The sequence below is a fragment of the Bemisia tabaci genome, chromosome 8 (genome assembly GCF_918797505.1).
Source record: "Bemisia tabaci chromosome 8, PGI_BMITA_v3".
NCBI classification, from domain to species: Eukaryota; Metazoa; Arthropoda; class Insecta; order Hemiptera; family Aleyrodidae; genus Bemisia; species Bemisia tabaci.
In genome coordinates, this window is record NC_092800.1 from 10,069,542 (window position 1) to 10,088,192 (window position 18,651).

Genomic DNA, 18,651 nt, shown 5'->3' on the forward strand with positions numbered 1-18,651 from the left:
TTTGTGTAGGCTGGTTTTTGTGTTTTTTTTTCAGTTTTAATTTTTTTAAGAAGTATATTTTGAAACAAGTTTTGGTCAAAATCATTTCAATAAAATTTTTTAAAAAAATTTTGTATTTCTTACATTCAATCGATGCTTCGAATAATCAGCGAGGCTGAACATATAAGTGATACTTACAACAGGACAAATTCCTTAAATTAGCTTCTCATTAGGCTTTGCCCATAAGATTTTACTGATACTGTGTGGAGTAATTAAATGTTTTACTTCATTACAAGTAAAATCGAGAATAACTCGTGAATATACGTGACACTGGAAAAAAAACACATCGGATCTAGAGTCCAGACTCTTGATAACATTGACAAGAAAAAATACTCTTGATTCAATCAGATTTTTGCTTAAATCAAGGGGAAATCCGCTCAAATTAAGAAGCTTGGTTCTTGATTTAAGCAAAAATCCGATTGAATCAAGAGTATTTTAATTTAGAAAAATTGAGAAAATCTTTTAAAATAGAAGAGGCGTGAGAATTCAAATAAGAAGGTGTTAAAGCGGAAAATATCAGAGACTTTCCAGAGAATGGGTAAATTCATAAATTAACCGACATAATCAACATTGTAACTTGCATTCATTAGTTACCTCAATTCTTTAAGATCTTAATGGAGCCAACATGAAGCATCGGTGGTTCAATGGTAGAATGCTCGCCTGCCACGCGGGCGATCCGGGTTCGATTCCCGGCCGATGCAGTTTAATATTTTTTAACGCATGAATCGAGTAAAAAAAACACACATGTATGTAATAGCTCAAACCATTCCCTAAAGTTATGGTTTCCATGTAAATAGTCGTTGTGTATAAAATGTTACGGTGATCTATTCCTCGTCAATGAGTGAAAATCCCATATAAAACTCGCTTGCGATGGCCAAACGCTTGATACAACTATATCAACTCTCCGGTAGCTAAAATTGCATACACTCTCAAGTGAAGGTGAATCATTGGAGCGCTCGACGCGCTCGTATTTTCGCCGAAAGACTGCTTTTGACGCGACGCAACTTCGTTATTTAAATTCCTAATTGAAACAAGTGTCGATTTTATTTTAATCAAATTGAATCGGTCTCTGTTAGACACGCGTAAGTCCACAAACTCATGAGCCTTAGTGACCTGCGTGATCGACGAAATCCAGGGCTCATACGTTTTGAGACGTACGCTCGTCAAACAGAAACCGATTCAATGGACCACTAGACAAGGTACGAATTTAAGCGATCTGATCCATCTTTCTTAACCAGAATTTCACGGAGAAAAAGATTCACACAACGAAAATGACTGAAAGCAACTCCTAACGATAATATTAACGTTTTTATTTCACATTGGTTACGAGGAATTTGAACTGCCCGCTCACAAGAAACTCAGAGCTCTACGCGAGTCAAATCGCCCACTACAACGGTTTCAGCAAGCTCCTCAATCGAGCGATGTTCATTTCCCACCATGTGTTGTTCAAACTATTAGCAATTTGCTATAACTGAGCCAAAGCGTCAAGATTGAGGTTGCTAGATTTTTATATCGCAGAGACTGTCATGATAACGTTTAGCGCGCGATGTGAATCACGTAGAGCATTGAGTTTTCATGAGCGGGTGGTTTGAATTCACGCATCAAGAATCAATAAATATCTTCGTAAGGAGTTGATTTCGGTAATTTTCGTTGTGTGCAACGTATTCTACGTAAAATTTTGGATGAGAAACATGTATCAGAATGCTGAATTTCATACCCTGTCTAGTGGTCCATTATCAATCGGAGCGTTCATATCGACATTCCAGAGTTGTTGCTCAGATTTTTAACATTCTGCGATGTCAAATTATCAAATTTTTTGTGCATTTTTTTTTTTGTTATCTTTTTTTTTGTGTTGTACTCGATGGTTACGGCGAAACCGCCGAATAAAATTGAGCCAAATCTAATCGCGAGAATCTCTACTTATTCCTCGTATTCGGCAACAATACCGTCACGGTATCATTGCATTTATATACACGATTAAAAGCTCACCGCATTCCGCCCACGCGGTTCCGCGACAGTGTTGCCAAACCGCGCACCCAGCATCGTTAACACCTCTTAATTATGATGATTAATTGGCACGATTTTTCAACGGCGGTCGGAGTGCCACCGTCTCGCCTCTCGCGTCGTCTTTGCCCGGAGCGAATCTCGTCGTCTTCTGATCAAAAGCGCCTGGAGACAAAACACTTTCCCACCGGCGCACAGTGGTACAGTAAAGCGAATAACCGGAAGAGATCGGATAAGCTCTGGCAAATCTGGAAGCTTCATCGGCGGATCCAAAAAGTTGGCAACATTGTTTTCTCTCCATTTCAACCTATGGAAATGTATCGATTTTCAGACGGGTTAAGTGCTCTCTCAAGAATCGATTGTTTAGCGTAGGTCTAAATGGAGGAAAGCCAGTGTTGCCAATTTGCTGGATCCGCCCCTGTTCAAAATTCATGATGTGACGAAATAAACATCAAAATGGACCACTAGACCAGGTGAGGATTTAAGCATTACGATAAAAAGTTTTTCATCAGAATATTCCAAAAGTTTCACAGAGGAAGAAGAAGGAAAAAAAAAATACTGGAAATAACCCATTACAAAGATATTACCTTTATTACTTATGCACGGAGAAAAAAAAACTCGTGCGTGGGACCCGAAGTTTAGGTCATATGGATCTCTGAAGTTTTCAGATTGAGCATCTGAACACTTTAGGTCTAGCTGCCGAGGTTCGGATCACACATCTGAAACTTCAGTTCTTACATCTGAAGTACTTCGGTTCTCACATCCGAAGTACTTCGGTTCTCACATCTGGAGTACTTCAGATGTAAGAACTGAAGTTTCAGATGTATTATCCGAACATCGGCAGCTGGACCTAAAGTGTTCAGATGCTCAATCTGAAAACTTCAGAGATCCATATGACCTAAACTTCGGGTCCCACGCACGAGTTTTTTTTCTCCTTGTGTGTGAATTCAAACTTCCCGCTCATGAAAAGACCATAATACAGCACTTTGACACGGAAAACTTTACTTACTTACTTTTTTTTATCGATGTATTGTAATTCTTTGGGTTATTGCATCTATTAGATGTCCTGACAAGATTAGCCTAGATGCATTAAGCTAATCTTGTCGAGTCATAATTAATCGCGGTACTATTACATTTAATTAAAAATGTTCAAGTGTGAACTGAACACCTACCTCTTTTTTTCCGTCGAGTGAATCGCAAACTAAACGTTATCGTAACATCTTTGCAGTATGAAAATATTGCAACTTTAAATCCAATCTCGACACTTTGGTTCAGCTGTCGGGAGTTGTTTATCTTTTGAAAGAAAGAAGATGGGAAAGGAAAATTGGTTGATTATGAAGCCTGCCAAAATCGTTGTCGTGTGCGATTTGAATTTTCCGTGACGTGGCACTAATCTGCCGTGCTAAGGAGGAACGCCGTATGAACATTCGAGAGTTGCAAAATTTCCTTCAATAAAATGTTAATTTTTAAAGAAAGATATGAATATTTTTCCTTGAAATTTTCAGAGACTTCAGATGAAATTGTGAACAAAATTATCTGAAAATTTGGAAGGAAGATATTCATAAGTTTACCAGGAAATTCATGTTTTATCAAAGGAAATTTGGCAACGCCTAAAGGTTCATACGGCGTTTTTCCTTAGCCTAACAGTAATAGCGTCTATTGTGCGGCCGGGCGGGCCCACGATCCGGAATTCCTGCCGCTTTTCCGTCTTATCTTTCTCACGACACCTTTCACTGTGGAATTTCAGAGCCCCCTCCCCCCCTCTCAGCCCTCCCCATCACCACTGTCGAGTTTTGTTGCGGGATTACGTGGAATTTGGATAAGATGTGGACTCTAGCACACCGTCGGGTTTGCATAGCTCTGGCGTGATATCGAAGCAGTGATACTTCTCGAAAGTTGGCAACACTGTTTTCCCTCCATTTAAATGTATGTTAAACAATCGGTTCTCGGTGAGGTCGCGTCCTTCACCCAAAATCGATATTTTTAATGGATTTAAGTGGAGAAAAAACATTGCCGCCAACTTTTCAAAATCGCCACTGGAAGAGAGCATTGAGTGCAAAAATGTGACTGGATTTTTTAAAGAAAGAGACCTTGTCGTTATATGGCAGGAAGGGGTTTCTTATCGCTCTTTCAAAATTAATGGATGAGAAAATTCTGGAAATATTGGTCAAGATTCATCCTAAAAATTCAAAACTTGACGGAGATATTATTATTGAAAAGCCAAGTCAAAAATTCTTACTGTCCTCAAAAAAACGTGGTTGAAGAGCTCACAAAAAGTTGAGAAAAATTTTCTCATGGAAGATGAGGTCCCTCTCCCCACTGATTTACAAATTATGTCAAATTATGAACATAGTAGTAGCGCCCGAGCGGAAAATTTTATCGGACGAATTCTACGATCCATTTAAAAGTATCAATAATTGTCAAAAAAAAATAAAATCTTGAACATTGAACAGAAGACTACTAACTGACAATTTCACCTTTTACCATGTAATTAGGGCCTCATTGATATCATGTGAAGAAGACTTAACAAAGTGTACTTTCTTCTACTTCGTGCTTGCGTGGCTACGTATTGAACCACAAAAAAATTTTAAACCTAGAAATTGGCAAAAAAGGGTACCATTTAATTCAAAACCACACTTTTGCGCAATAATATGGACCTATCGCTGTTTTTTGCGAAATGACGCAAATTCTAGCCCACTGATCGCTCTTTAATAGCTCTCGTTTTTTTTCTATAAAAAAAGCAAATTTTGCTGCCGCATAGCTGAATCAGTCAGTTCCTAACCTAACCGAAGTTACTGCTCTTTTCGCAATACTGCAGTCACATCAAAACAGCCTCCCGGCGGAAATACGAGCGCTCATATCCAACTCCTTCACTTAAGAGTGTATGCAATTTGAGCTACCGGAGAGTTGATATAGTTGTATCAAGCGTCTTGCCATCGACAAGCGAGTTTTATACGTGACTTACACTCATGAGCGAGGAATGAATCGACGTAACCGTCTGCATATATATATATATAGTATAATATAAGTTATATATATATATATAAGTACTAGAGGGCTCCGCCCCCTGGCCGCTCCGCGGCCCAACCCCCTCGTAGATTCTGTCAATTCATGATGAAAATATCACATAATTTTTTTTTAATTCACATTATTCTTGTAATTTTTATTTATACTCCTGAAGTTCTGTTAGATGCTTATTCATTCAAAACATCATCATCAATTTAGCTAAAAACTTACTTCAATTAAGGTTGGAATTTTAAGAAAAGGTGAATAATCAGTGTGAAACGGTTTGTATGGGATAAAACATGATGGATGGAAAGCAAATAGGATAAAATATAATATAATATAAACGAAATATAATAGGATTTTCCTTGATAAAACGTGATTTATTTATAATAACCTGGATAAAAGGCCACAAGTCGGTTTGATATTTAAATTAAAGAGTGACGGTGATGCGTAACAATTTTTGGATTTGCTGCTCTAATTGGGTGATTGAATTTTACCATGAAGAATATTGTTAGATAAAAAATTGTACCATCACGTCTCGTATCTTAATGATTTCTTAAAAGAAGTCGATCAAGATTAAAGTATTACATATACTCTGACTAATTGATCTTTTCAGTGGAAATCAGTTAAACCAGTTTATTGCATACTTTGCTATCTACCTATGTTTCCTCATTTGAATCTGTGGAAATAATCGACTAATAACGTATTTGTTGCGATAAATCAATCGATATATCGCCAATCACGCCAAGATTTTATGACAAAATCATTAGTGTCTTGAGAATCTCCAGAATTTATACATAATACATGAAATGTACAATTATTTAGAAAAATGGCTTGGGGAGCGAATCAAAATTACCGCCGGGCCAGTGGTTTCATCCCCTGCCGTTACCTCTGGGCGTGCTTCGTGCGTCCGTCACGTTTAGTGAAACTATAATTTTAAGTTATAAACATAATAAAAAATGTTTTGTTCATAGGGACAAAATTAATTGTTTTGAAGATAATACTTAAATACATATTGCATTGTTCAATTTTAACAGTAGAAAGTAAACAAAGTTATTGCAGAATTTCTTGATGACAATGTTCATTGCTGTGTTTTTATTTTTGTTGTCATCAAAATTAATGATTTTTATTTTTAAACCTTCTTTAGTCCTACATCTAGACAATGCTACATACAGTTGCCCGTGAGCGAACATTGGTCTTTCTTTATCTATAAAAATTCCCACTCTGTCAAATGATTGCCCTTGGCTTTTACTAATAGTCATATCAAAAGCTAATCTAACGGGGAACTGTTTCCTATTCAAAACAAAAGGTTGGGTTTTTTCTTCTTTTGTGTTAAGTGTAATTTTTGGTAGTGCAACTATTTTTCCTTTATTTTCTCCTGTTAAAATTGAGCAATGCAAAATGTATTTGTTTATTTTTAAGACAATTAATCTTGTCCCATTGCACAATCCATCCACGATACAAATGTTGCGTAGCAACAAAACGACAGCTCCTTCTTTTAACTTCAAATTTTGACTTGGCATTCCTGAAGGGTTCAATGAAGCTAAGTATTCTGGTTGATATCTTAGAGTTAACTCTTCTTGGTCTGTCAGGTCTCCGCCCACTGCAGTTGCCCAACTGAATCCTTCACTCACAATTGTTTCTCCTTCCAATTTGAAAGTACTTCTTCGTTCAATCTGTCAACTTCACAATTTCTGGATGCAAGAAGTATTGATGTTTTTAATGTTTCTTCGTTATATTCTTTAAAAATGCTATCAACAATGTTTTCATTACATACCATTTCTGATGGAAATTCAACGATTTCTTTCTTCCCATTTCCGATTTCTAGCAGCCATTCACTGAATTCTTCGTTGTTTGCTCTCATATTTTTTTTCAAGTGAAAGATTTTGAAATGTTTCCATAAAGGAGAGCTTATTAAAGCATGATTTGACTATTTTATTTCTGCTTCCTTTCTTTACTACTGGCAATAATTGTCTGAAATCTCCGCCCAGGCAAACGGTTCTTCCTCCGAATGTATCATATTTCTCATTAAATCTTGCAAGGTTACGTTCACTATTTGAAAAGCTGTTGACAATATCATTGAAGCTTCATCCCATATTATAAAATCAACTTCTGTTAATATTTGCTTTAATTCTGTTGTAAGTTTTACCGGTTTAATGTCGTTTTCGGATGTCATCTGAAGGGGCAATTTAAAAACTCTGTGAGCTGTTTTTCCACCAGGAAGTAAAATTGCAGCTATTCCAGTCCATGCTATACACAATACTTTTTGATTATTGTGTTTTAAATGGTGATAGAGTGCTCTGTACAAGAATGTTTTCCAAGAATCCTTTAGGCTTTTCTCTTCACCGTTTAACTTTTGTTCTACTTCTGAAATTACATTACTTTTATTACTATCGTCGTATAGATATTTCTCGAATTTTTCCCAAAGTCTTTTTCCATTAATGTCTTCTGAAGTTAAAAGAAGGTAAACAAAGAATGATCTCAATAAGTTTTCGATACATCGCCGTATTGCGATTATCGATACATGCGGTTCTCGATACATGCGATTATCAGTTTGATGTGTTTGATTTGTTTGATTGTGTTTCATGATGTGTTTTTTGTGTTTGATGTGTTTGATTGTGTTTCAGGATGTGTTTGTTGTGTTTGATGTGTTTTATGTGTTTCATTACGCGTTTGCTGTTTTTCATGGTGTGTTTGTTGTGTTTGATTGTGTTTCATGATGTGTTTCTTGTGTTTGATATGTTTGATGTGTTTTATGTGTTTCATGATGCGTTTGATGTGTTTGCTGTGTTTTTTGTGTTTGTTGTGTTTGTTGTGAAAACAGGAAGGATATCGATCTTCGATATATCATTTGATTGAAAGCAGTATTGACTGGGATAAAACGGGATTTCTTCATAAAGACCGGGATAAAAGAGAGGAATTTTACCTATACAGGATAGTCATGGATAAAACGGGATGTACCTTTATTAGGAAACCGGGATGACAGGAAGGATATCGATCTTTGTGTATCGTTCTTCGATATATCGTTTAATTGAAAGCAGTATTGACTGGGATAAAACGGGATTTCTTCATAAAGACCGGGATAAAAGGGAGGAATTTTACCTATACAGGATAGTCATGGATAAAACGGGATGTACCTTTATTAGGAAACCGGGATAACAGGAAGGATATCGATCTTTGAATATCGATCTTCGATAAATCGTTTATTTTACCTATACAGGATAGTCATGGATAAAATGGGATGTACCTGTATTAGGAAACCGGGATGACAGGAAGGATATCGAACCTTTATTAGGAAACCGGGATAACAGGAAGGATATCGATCTTTGAATATCGATCTTCGATATATCGTTTGATTGAAAGCAGTATTGACTGGGATAAAACGGGATTTCTTCATAAAGACCGGGATAAAAGGGAGGAATTTTACCTATACAGGATAGTCATGATTAAACCGGGATGTACCTTTATTAGGAAACCGGGATAATAGGAAGGATATCGAACCTTTATTAGGAAACCGCGAAAACAGGAAGGATATCGATCTTCGATATATCGTTTCATTGAAAGCAGTATTGACCTCGAGTTGTTAAGTAACGATGTTAAGAAACCGGGATAACAGGTTGGGCTACTTCGATTTTATCCCGGTCGTGATTTAGGGATTTTATCGTCAAAAAATGGGAAAATTGGGGAGAGGAACGGGCCCGCGGTTGCGAAGCAACCGCTTCCGCAGCATTGCCGTATTGCGATTATCGATACATGTGATTATCAGTTTGATGTGTTTGATTGTGTTTCGTGATGTGTTTGTTGTGTTTGATGTGTTTAATGTGTTTTTGTGTTCTTGTGTTGATTGTTTTTAATGATGTGTTTGTGTTGTTTGATGTGTTTGATGTGTTTTTTGTGTTTGTTGTGTGTTGTGTGTCACAACAAACACATCAAATGCATCATGAAACACAGCAAACACATCAAACAACACAAACACATCATTAAAAACAATCAACACAAGAACACAAAAACACATTAAACACATCAAACACAACAAACACATCACGAAACACAATCAAACACATCAAACTGATAATCACATGTATCGATAATCGCAATACGGCAATGCTGCGGAAGCGGTTGCTTCGCAACCGCGGGCCCGTTCCTCTCCCCAATTTTCCCATTTTTTGACGATAAAATCCCTAAATCACGACCGGGATAAAATCGAAGTAGCCCAACCTGTTATCCCGGTTTCTTAACATCGTTACTTAACAACTCGAGGTCAATACTGCTTTCAATGAAACGATATATCGAAGATCGATATCCTTCCTGTTTTCGCGGTTTCCTAATAAAGGTTCGATATCCTTCCTATTATCCCGGTTTCCTAATAAAGGTACATCCCGGTTTAATCATGACTATCCTGTATAGGTAAAATTCCTCCCTTTTATCCCGGTCTTTATGAAGAAATCCCGTTTTATCCCAGTCAATACTGCTTTCAATCAAACGATATATCGAAGATCGATATTCAAAGATCGATATCCTTCCTGTTATCCCGGTTTCCTAATAAAGGTTCGATATCCTTCCTGTCATCCCGGTTTCCTAATACAGGTACATCCCATTTTATCCATGACTATCCTGTATAGGTAAAATAAACGATTTATCGAAGATCGATATTCAAAGATCGATATCCTTCCTGTTATCCCGGTTTCCTAATAAAGGTACATCCCGTTTTATCCATGACTATCCTGTATAGGTAAAATTCCTCCCTTTTATCCCGGTCTTTATGAAGAAATCCCGTTTTATCCCAGTCAATACTGCTTTCAATTAAACGATATATCGAAGAACGATACACAAAGATCGATATCCTTCCTGTCATCCCGGTTTCCTAATAAAGGTACATCCCGTTTTATCCATGACTATCCTGTATAGGTAAAATTCCTCTCTTTTATCCCGGTCTTTATGAAGAAATCCCGTTTTATCCCAGTCAATACTGCTTTCAATCAAATGATATATCGAAGATCGATATCCTTCCTGTTTTCGCGGTTTCCTAATAAAGGTACATCCCGTCATGTCCATGACTATCCTGTATAGATAGAATTACTCCTTTTTATCCCGGTTAATATTAATAAATCCCGTTTGATACGTAGGTATTATGTTTAATATCGAATGATTTAAGGGAGCATACATTCAAATTTCCCGGGGATTTTCAATGACGTTTTCTGATTGGTTAATGAACGACCAATGAGAATGCGAAATGACACGGACGTACACACAAAAAAGGCCTTATTTTTTTTTACTATAGTAAGATATCTATAAGAATTATAAATTTTTGTAAATGATTGAGCTGTCACAGGCGTGCACGGTTTCACCCTTTTAACCCTCCGCGACAAAATAAAGCAGTCAGTATTTTTAAATGAAATACAGCCAAATAGGTTTCTGGACAAGGTCTAAAAAGCAGCTTCTTTCGTTTTCTCTTCAAAATGTCACGTAAAAAACGATTCACGCAACAGGGTTATTCGGGAATCAACTTTTGAACGAGATATGAGGGTCTTAGAGGTCAAGCCGCATAAGTGCAGTTTTCGCTATTTCGAGAAATGCCAGTTTGAAGTTTTGAGATTTCGTGGATAACTGGAAAAACTTTCGTGGATCCCTATGGCAGAGAGAAAGTTCATGCTGACTTTTTGATGCTTAGAAATTTGAATTTGGTAGCGAATTTTTCATAGAATATGCATTAAGACTAGTTTTTCTAGTAATCATGAAAATCTCAATTTTTTTTCAAAGACTGCCCTTATGCGCCTCGTTCTCCGAGCCCCTCATATTAACAAGTGCTTTTAGCACGGATCAAATGGAATTTATATTATTCAAAGGACGTCGTTCGCATTTATGCCATGTAATCAATGTAAATTGTAAACACTTATGTTGTGTCTATAAAGTAGTGGCGAGGCGTGAATGATCGATTATCGATTTTTTCCCATTTGAAGTTCGATAAAGAATCGATTATTAAGATATTCGTTACTAACACTCTGTTTATCGATCCTTTTCCATAGGTTTAAATGGCGGATCAATCGATATATTGTAAAGCACGCCACGCCACTGATTGCCAGACTTTCCGCAGTGCGATTCGTTTTCCTTGTTCAATTTTAAAGAGGAAACATGATGCGCAGTGCTTTAATTCTGACTTATCTAAACTCTAAAAGCCCATTATTGTGAAAGAGAATTGATTACAGGACTTGTTCGATAAAACACTCCGCTAGACGACTTTCTTGTCCTTTTTTTCAAAATGTTATTTCCGGAGTTACTGCCCTCTTCGCAACACAGCAGAGCCATCTGTTTTCCTGTGCGCCGTGTCGTTTGAGATATCGCCGCGAAAAATCGGAGCGAATAAAATGTCAAACGTTAGTTTCCTCAGGGACTCCTTGCGTCCTAATGGCCCCGTTTGTCGAGCACTGATAGTTCCTCGAGGAACAGACACGCATTTCGGCGTGCTTAGGAGGAGCGCCGTATGATCATTCGAGAGTTGCCAAATTTTTTTAATAAAATGTTTACTATTGAGGGAGGTTTTGAATATTTTTCCTTGTAATTTTCAGGAACTTTAGATCAAAACACTAACATAATTCTCTGGAAAATCGGAAGAAAAATATTCGTAAATTTACCAGGGAATTTGTGTTTTATCAAATAAAATTTGGCAACGCCTGAAGGTTCATACAGCGTTTTTCCTTGGCACGGCAGCATTCCGGCGTGCTTAGGAGGAACCCCGTATGAGCATTCGATTGTTGCTGAATTGCCTCCAGTAAAATCTGACTTTTTGAGGCAAAATATTCTTATTTTACCTTGAAATTTTCAGATATTTTAGATTGATTTGCGAACAAAATTTTCTGAAAAATTTGAAGGGAAGTATGGGTCAGTTGCGCTGATCACAGAATTGTGTTTTGATGCTTGATTTTTGCAGATCAGCTAAAAATAATAAGATCTGTCCAAACAGCAACTTTTTACGTTCAATATTAACCGAGATATCGCCCTTTGAAAAGTCGGGTTTTTAACGTCATCCACCGCGGTAGTGACAACCGTGGTTTCTTCCAACTCGCTTTCATCAGTCAGTGACGCACTGGTTACTCAACCTGAAACTTGGATGAAAACAAGGTGGAAGAAACCTCGGGTGTCACTACCGTTATGGATGACGTCAAAAACCCGACTTTTCAATGGGCGATATCTCGGTTAATATTGAACGTAAAAAGTTGCGGTTTGGACGGACCTTATTACTTGTAGCTAACTACAAGAATTGAGCATCAAAACACGATTCTGTGACCAGCGCAACTAACCCATTTACGAGTTTCCCTAGTTAATTAGTTTTTTTTATTGAACGAAGTATTGCAACGTCTGAAAAGTCATACGGCGTTTCTTCCTGAACATGGTAGCAATTGCAGGACAATTCGACTCCGCTGGGGCCACGCGAGCTGAACCGCACATTACGCTCTCTCTCGGCGGAATAAAGCGTCACCTCTTGTCTCGATGCCCGATGGTTTTTTCGGTTATCACGCTCAGTGGCGTGGCGTGTTTTGCGATATATCGATTGTTATACCATTTAAACCTATGAAAAAGGATCGATAGATAGGGTGTTTGCAGCGAACACCTTAATAATCGATTCTTTACCATAGGTTTTAATGGCAGAACAATCGATATATCGCAAAGCATGCCACGCCACTGGTTATCACGCTGCCGACAACTGCTCGTCCCGTCGTTCATTAGGGACTTGTTGTCGGATGCAGTGCAAGTTTTTGCCCGAGTAATAATATATAGAATGTTGGACACAGCTGGCTGATTATTTACTTTGGTTAGTCAAAGCTATAGACGAGGATGAACAATGGAAAATTGAGGGATCGTACGGGGCACCAGGCAAGGTCCGAAATAGAAAAAAACGTCGATTTCCCTTCAAATCTCACTCAGGAAACGATTTACATGACGGCAAGTTCAGAATTCAACTTTCAAACAAGATATGAACAAGTATTGTTAAAACAGGTCCAATGGTATTTACATTGATTTAAATGGCATTATTTTTACTTTTGCCGCTTGACCAGTGTTAACTGTAAACTCTTAAACTACGTCCAATGACTATGATTATGAACCTTCAGACGTTGCCAAAATCCCCCTGACATCTTTGGAAAAATTTGTAAATATTTTCTTCCGATTTTTCAGAGAATTTTGTCCGTAATTTTGATCGGAAATTTGTAAAAAATTTAAGGAGAAATATTCAAAATTTCTTAAAACATAAATATTTTTGGAAAGGAAATTTGGCAAGGCCTGAAGGTCCATACAGTGATTTTCCTGAGCAAGGCAGTATTAAGATCAATTTAGGATGGCTAATTGGTAAGAATTGTATTACAAGACTGAATCTGGAAGCTTCTGGCGAATCAATACCAGGAATATTTAAGATAGCTCAAAATTTTGTACGCTTTTTAAATGGTTTATTTTCTCTTTGAACTGGGAGACTTTTGATTGCATTTGCAGCAAATTCTCTATCTAGTTTCTGTTTTCCGCCATAATGACAAAATTATGCACCGACGTTATTTCTCCCTCTTAGAGAATGCTTACCAAGTCCAATTTTTAAAGGTCATCTCCATCCACTGAGAAAGAACATTACACCACAGACAAAGTTTCAAAAGAATCATACATACATAATGTGCATTATTGTTTGAGGAACGTTTTTTCTTTACACAAAGTTAAGTTTTGTCATCTTCAGAAGAAGAGTTTACATTGTCCATCCCCCTTTTGACGAGGAAACGAAACGGATAAACTTAGTTTTCCTTGACTACGTCAACATTCTTAATGCTGAAAGGGTCTTTAAATAGAATTAAGATTAAACCACAAAAAGCTGGATTAGCGGAAAAAGTTTCGAAACTTTTCCCATCAATTTAAAAAAGGCGACAAAGCTAAAATAATTCGTCGCTCTTTGATCTCACTAAGACGATCCAAATAATTAACTAGATAACGAACTTCCAGGCAGAGTTAATTTGATCTTACACGTCTTAATAATTAATTTATCCTTCTTCGAAAGCGCTTATAACAAGCTGTTATCCTCCCTCGGAGAAGTAGAAATTGAACCGTTTACCCTCCATTTGAAATTTTATATCTCCGTCTTAGATAAGTCCCAGAATGTCCTTCCGGGAAAGTTATCTAAGCCGTAAAGTCTCAAGCATCATTCCACTCTGCCGATGTCTTTTATCTGCGAGAAAAAAGTTAATAAAATAAAATGGGCCGATAATGGTTAAATCCCGCATGGTAAGAAGCTTTAACAGTTCGAAGGAAGTACACCAGACAACGCTCAAAAAGCGACGCACTTCCCAAGTACTTACGGCGAAATGTAAACCGCGAAATCGTAGAGCTTGGTTTTGATAACGTGCTTACGACTTGCGAGCGCCCAGAAAAAAATGATCGAAATCGCTTGAGTCATTTCCTACCGAGGCTCGGAATTTATTTATGAAAAGCAGACGCTCCAGCAACTTAGCGAGTCAAGAGATGACGAACGATACTTTGGAAATTTCGGGAGGGCTGCTTCCCCCCCCCCCCCCCCACCGCTTCCGTGGACTTATCTCTCCTTTGAAAAAACGGGACAAAGATGCGAGCCCTGCAACAGCCCTTGGATCGGGGTTGCCAATTTATCAAGCTTTGGAAAGTTGTTTATCCGCATATTGCACCTATTTATTATGATTAATAATAAATTGGTAAGCCAAATATGCATTTTTTTCCTTTTTCTTTTTTAAATTTTTAAGAGCTTAAAAAAAAAAAAAAAAGTTCCAGGATTTCCGGAATTATTTCCGACTCTCCAAGGTTCCGAAAAAAATTCCAACTTTTTCAAAAGTTCCGGTGAAAAATTCCGCAATACGAGATATTAACAAGTATTTTCAACAGAAAACTTTTAAAAAATTTAAGAAAATACTTCCGTGCGCGTCAATTGGACGTATTTATGCTAAGAAAAACTATGTCCCACACAAATCTTATGCACATTGTTCTTTTTAGCTTAATACTTCCGATTATTAGAACTCCCTGCTGCGTTTTGCCCGTGCAGGCCGGGCATCATCAGCGACATTTTCAACATAGATATGACAGAAGTTAAATTATGCAAAGATGACGTCATTTGCGTTTTCGTCATTCATCCAATATAAATTATGAACACTGACGACTTGATCAGGAATTAACTTCCGGACTTTCGGTTTTGGCGCTTGATTTTTCTCGTGAAATTTTGAAGGGAAAATTCGTAGGGCAGTGCTTTGATTCATACTTTGTCTAGAGGCCTTTCATAGCATGAAAAAAACTGTCGAAGTTCCGACGATTTTTAGAAAAATGTTTTTCTTTTCAGGGTGGTGCTTGTAAGCTTCCACAATGTAATGAGTCTTTAACTTGACAAATTAAAGGAGTTTTCGCTTTGCAACCACACAAGATTCAGTGACTTTAACGGCCGTGATGAAGAGATTAGCGTTTTTTCCCCAATAGGTTTGGCAGGAGAGGTGGCAACATTCTCCGGCAGTTTTTGTTTTTTTCTGGTGCGGCACATTTTTTAGAAGGGGTGGAAAGGATTTTTTGCTTCTTTCCGAGGGGGAAGGGCGGGTGAGGGGGGATGTGGGGAGCGGTAGACGACGGCGGCAACTTTTTCGGCCCGTTTTTCTTCATTCGCGAATTGAACGCGGCTTTCCGTAAAAATAAATAACTAATGAGCGACCTCGGCGTAAAAATGCTAATACCTTTAAGTTTTTACTTTGCTCCTCTTACTTTTTAAGGTTGCCAACTTTTTCATACTTTCTCCAATTTAGCTTCACTTTCTCTGCTAATATACATTTCCTTCAGACGAACCTACACTGGAAAAAAAAAAACACATTGGATCTAGAGTCCAGACTCTTAAAAACATCGACAAGAAAAAGTACTCTTGATTCAATCAGAATCTAGCTTAAATCAAGAACCAAGCCTCTTAATTAAAGCGTATTTCCTTTTGATTCAAGTAAAAATCCGATTTAATCAAGAGTATTTTTTCTTGTCAATGTTTTCAAGAGTCTGGACTCTAGATCTAATGTGGTTTTTTTTCCAGTGTAAGTTGCTTCGCCAGCCAAAAGGTTAACAACTTGGAGACAACTAAATCTAAGGAGAGGGAAATCCTTCATTTGTACTTCACATTCTACCAATCAGAAATTCATTTAGTATTAGGAAGTAAGTATGCGTATTACTACGATAGACTAGACAGGAATACTTAAAAATAGCCCGGAAAATTCAACGTAAATTTATTAACGTAAGCTTCATGATTAACTGAACCGAGGGGGACCCAAGGAGTGTAAGAATATTGTTTCTCGGCAAGAAAACAACCTTCTATTCAGTTTTTTTATGGAATCAATCTATGGTAATAAAAAAAGAAGGGGGAAAAACCCCCAATTCGACGTGTCTGCAACAATTTTCTTGACAACAAAGCTTCGTCAGTTGATTTTTACGATGGATGTTGTGTCGTTCAATCTTATATTTCACAAATTTATAAAGGGGGGAAAAGAAACTTTGCGCTCATAGTCAAGTTCATTTTGGCATCACTGTCGGCTCTCGGGGCTAGTAATTATATGCAAGCCTCATTTTTCGTGAACTCTTTGCTGGCGGCTTCCCATCCCGTAATTATGTAGCAGCGGTTCATCAACAACAACTTTTGAGTCTGTCGGGAGTCTTCTGAGTAGGGTGCCCAAAATTTTAAGTTTTCACGACCCACCACTCCACCAGGAGTGAACTTTCTTTCACCGGTAGGGAGGAAAAAAATCTCGGGATAAAGTTATTTGCAGAAAAATGTTCGAAGAGGAGTAACATTGGATGTAGAAAACCCTGAACATTTCTTGAACCAGATGATGAGTGTTAGAGCTATGAAAATTTAATGGGGTACAATGAGTTTAAACATTTTTAAAAAATATTTTTAAAAGCTTTTAAATATCATTAAAAAGTATCTGTCAGGAAACCCTTATTTTTGGATATATTTAAAGTAAATGTTAAAATTTACGAAACATTTTTTTGAAATAATGAAATACTACTTTTCAAGAATGTTTTTACATTGCTCTCAAGTTTCAAGTGTTAAATCAAGTGTTAAAACAATCGATTCCAAGTGCGAGCAGTAGTGAAGTCAGGCTTAGGAATGTATTTCAGACTTCCCCAATGCGCTCACCGTGATTTGTTAGCCATTTAAGTAACATTTCTTCTTTTTTCTCTAGCTGAAGTTTGCAACAGGCCCAATTCTGCCTGAAGATATTTGAAAAGCGTTTGTAATGTTCATTCATGTGAGCGAGTGATCTTTATAACCGGCCACGAGTTCGGAGAAAATCCGAAACTGCGAGTCGATCATCAAAACGCCTTCATTTTCTCGGATACTTCACGCACATCCATAGAGTTAAAATAGTTGCATGATGCACCTGACTCACATCAGCGGAGGTAGCCCATTAAGATAGTTCGTTTATACTACCGTGCTAAGGAAGAACGCCTTATGAACATTCGAGAGTTGCTGAATTCGTTTGCTTCGTTTTCGTACAATTAAGATGAATTTTGCTGTTTTAGCTAATTCAGTGATTCCATCTAAAAGAGATCAGAAAAATTTTAAAGGAAGAGACACTCGGCGCTCTCTCTACTATGAAGACAGATCTGCTCGCCATATTGGAGTCATCAAGTCTCCATGAAATTCAAAGACGGAGGAACCAATCAACCGCGGCCCCCGCATGGCAATATTCTCCCCATAAGGGTAATCTAATGGATGGTCTCTCATCTCTCGTGTCCCTGTCCCTGATCAAAGAGGGCTCGCTGCGACCACCACATCACAAGCCAGAAACTCTTATCCAGGAGACAGACACATACTGCCGCGCTGAGGAAGAACGCCGTATGAACCTTCGAGATTTGCCAAATTTCCCCGAATAAAACATATATTTTTGAAGTGAGTTTTGCATAGTTCTCCTTGAAACTTTCAGATATTTTAGATTCAATTATGAACAATATTATCTGAAAAATCGGAGGCTGAATATTCAAAATGTTCCCGGTAAATTCGTTCTTTATCGAAGGAGATATGGCAACGTCTGTATGCTCATACGGCGTTTTTCCGTATCACGGCGGCGTAGTTTCAATGATCGGGCCGGAATTCTGCTCCGGTCGGAGGAGCCGGGCTCCGTAAAGAGCGGAAGGGACTCAAAGCCTCATTAAGAGTAAACAGTTGTTCTCAATTGCAGTTTAATAATTCATAGAGGGGTCCCGGAGCGGGCACCGTAATTCAATTACTCCCCGAGCCGGCTCGAAAAATGGATTAATCATTCACACTGCGATTCCATCCCGCCCCCCCCCCCCCGCCCCCGCGCCGATTGCATATTTTAAACGGATAACGTCAGCGCCCATCGGAACTGCATTATCGAGTTGAGGTGCTCCGCGCTCCGACTCTGCCGTGCTAAGGAAGAACGCCGTATGAACATTCGAGAGTTGCCAAATTTCCTTCGATAAAATGTTTATTTTTGAGAAAAGTTACGAATATTTTTCCTTGAAATTTTCAGGAACTTTAGGTGAAATAACGAGCAAAATTATCTGAAAAATTGGAAATAAAATATTCATAAGTTCACCAGGAAATTCGTGTTTTAT

At 37.9% G+C, this 18,651-nt stretch overlaps 1 protein-coding gene and 1 non-coding gene across 4 annotated transcripts in view; both read left to right on the forward strand.

Moving 5' to 3' along the window:
• The window catches only part of dcma (decima), a 331,402-nt gene that overhangs the window by 58,984 nt on the left and 253,767 nt on the right, over positions 1 to 18,651 (forward strand). The gene's annotated exons all lie outside the window — the stretch shown is intronic.
• Positions 670 to 740, forward strand: TRNAG-GCC (transfer RNA glycine (anticodon GCC)). Its single transcript has one exon. It is a non-coding gene; the product is annotated as a tRNA-Gly (tRNA).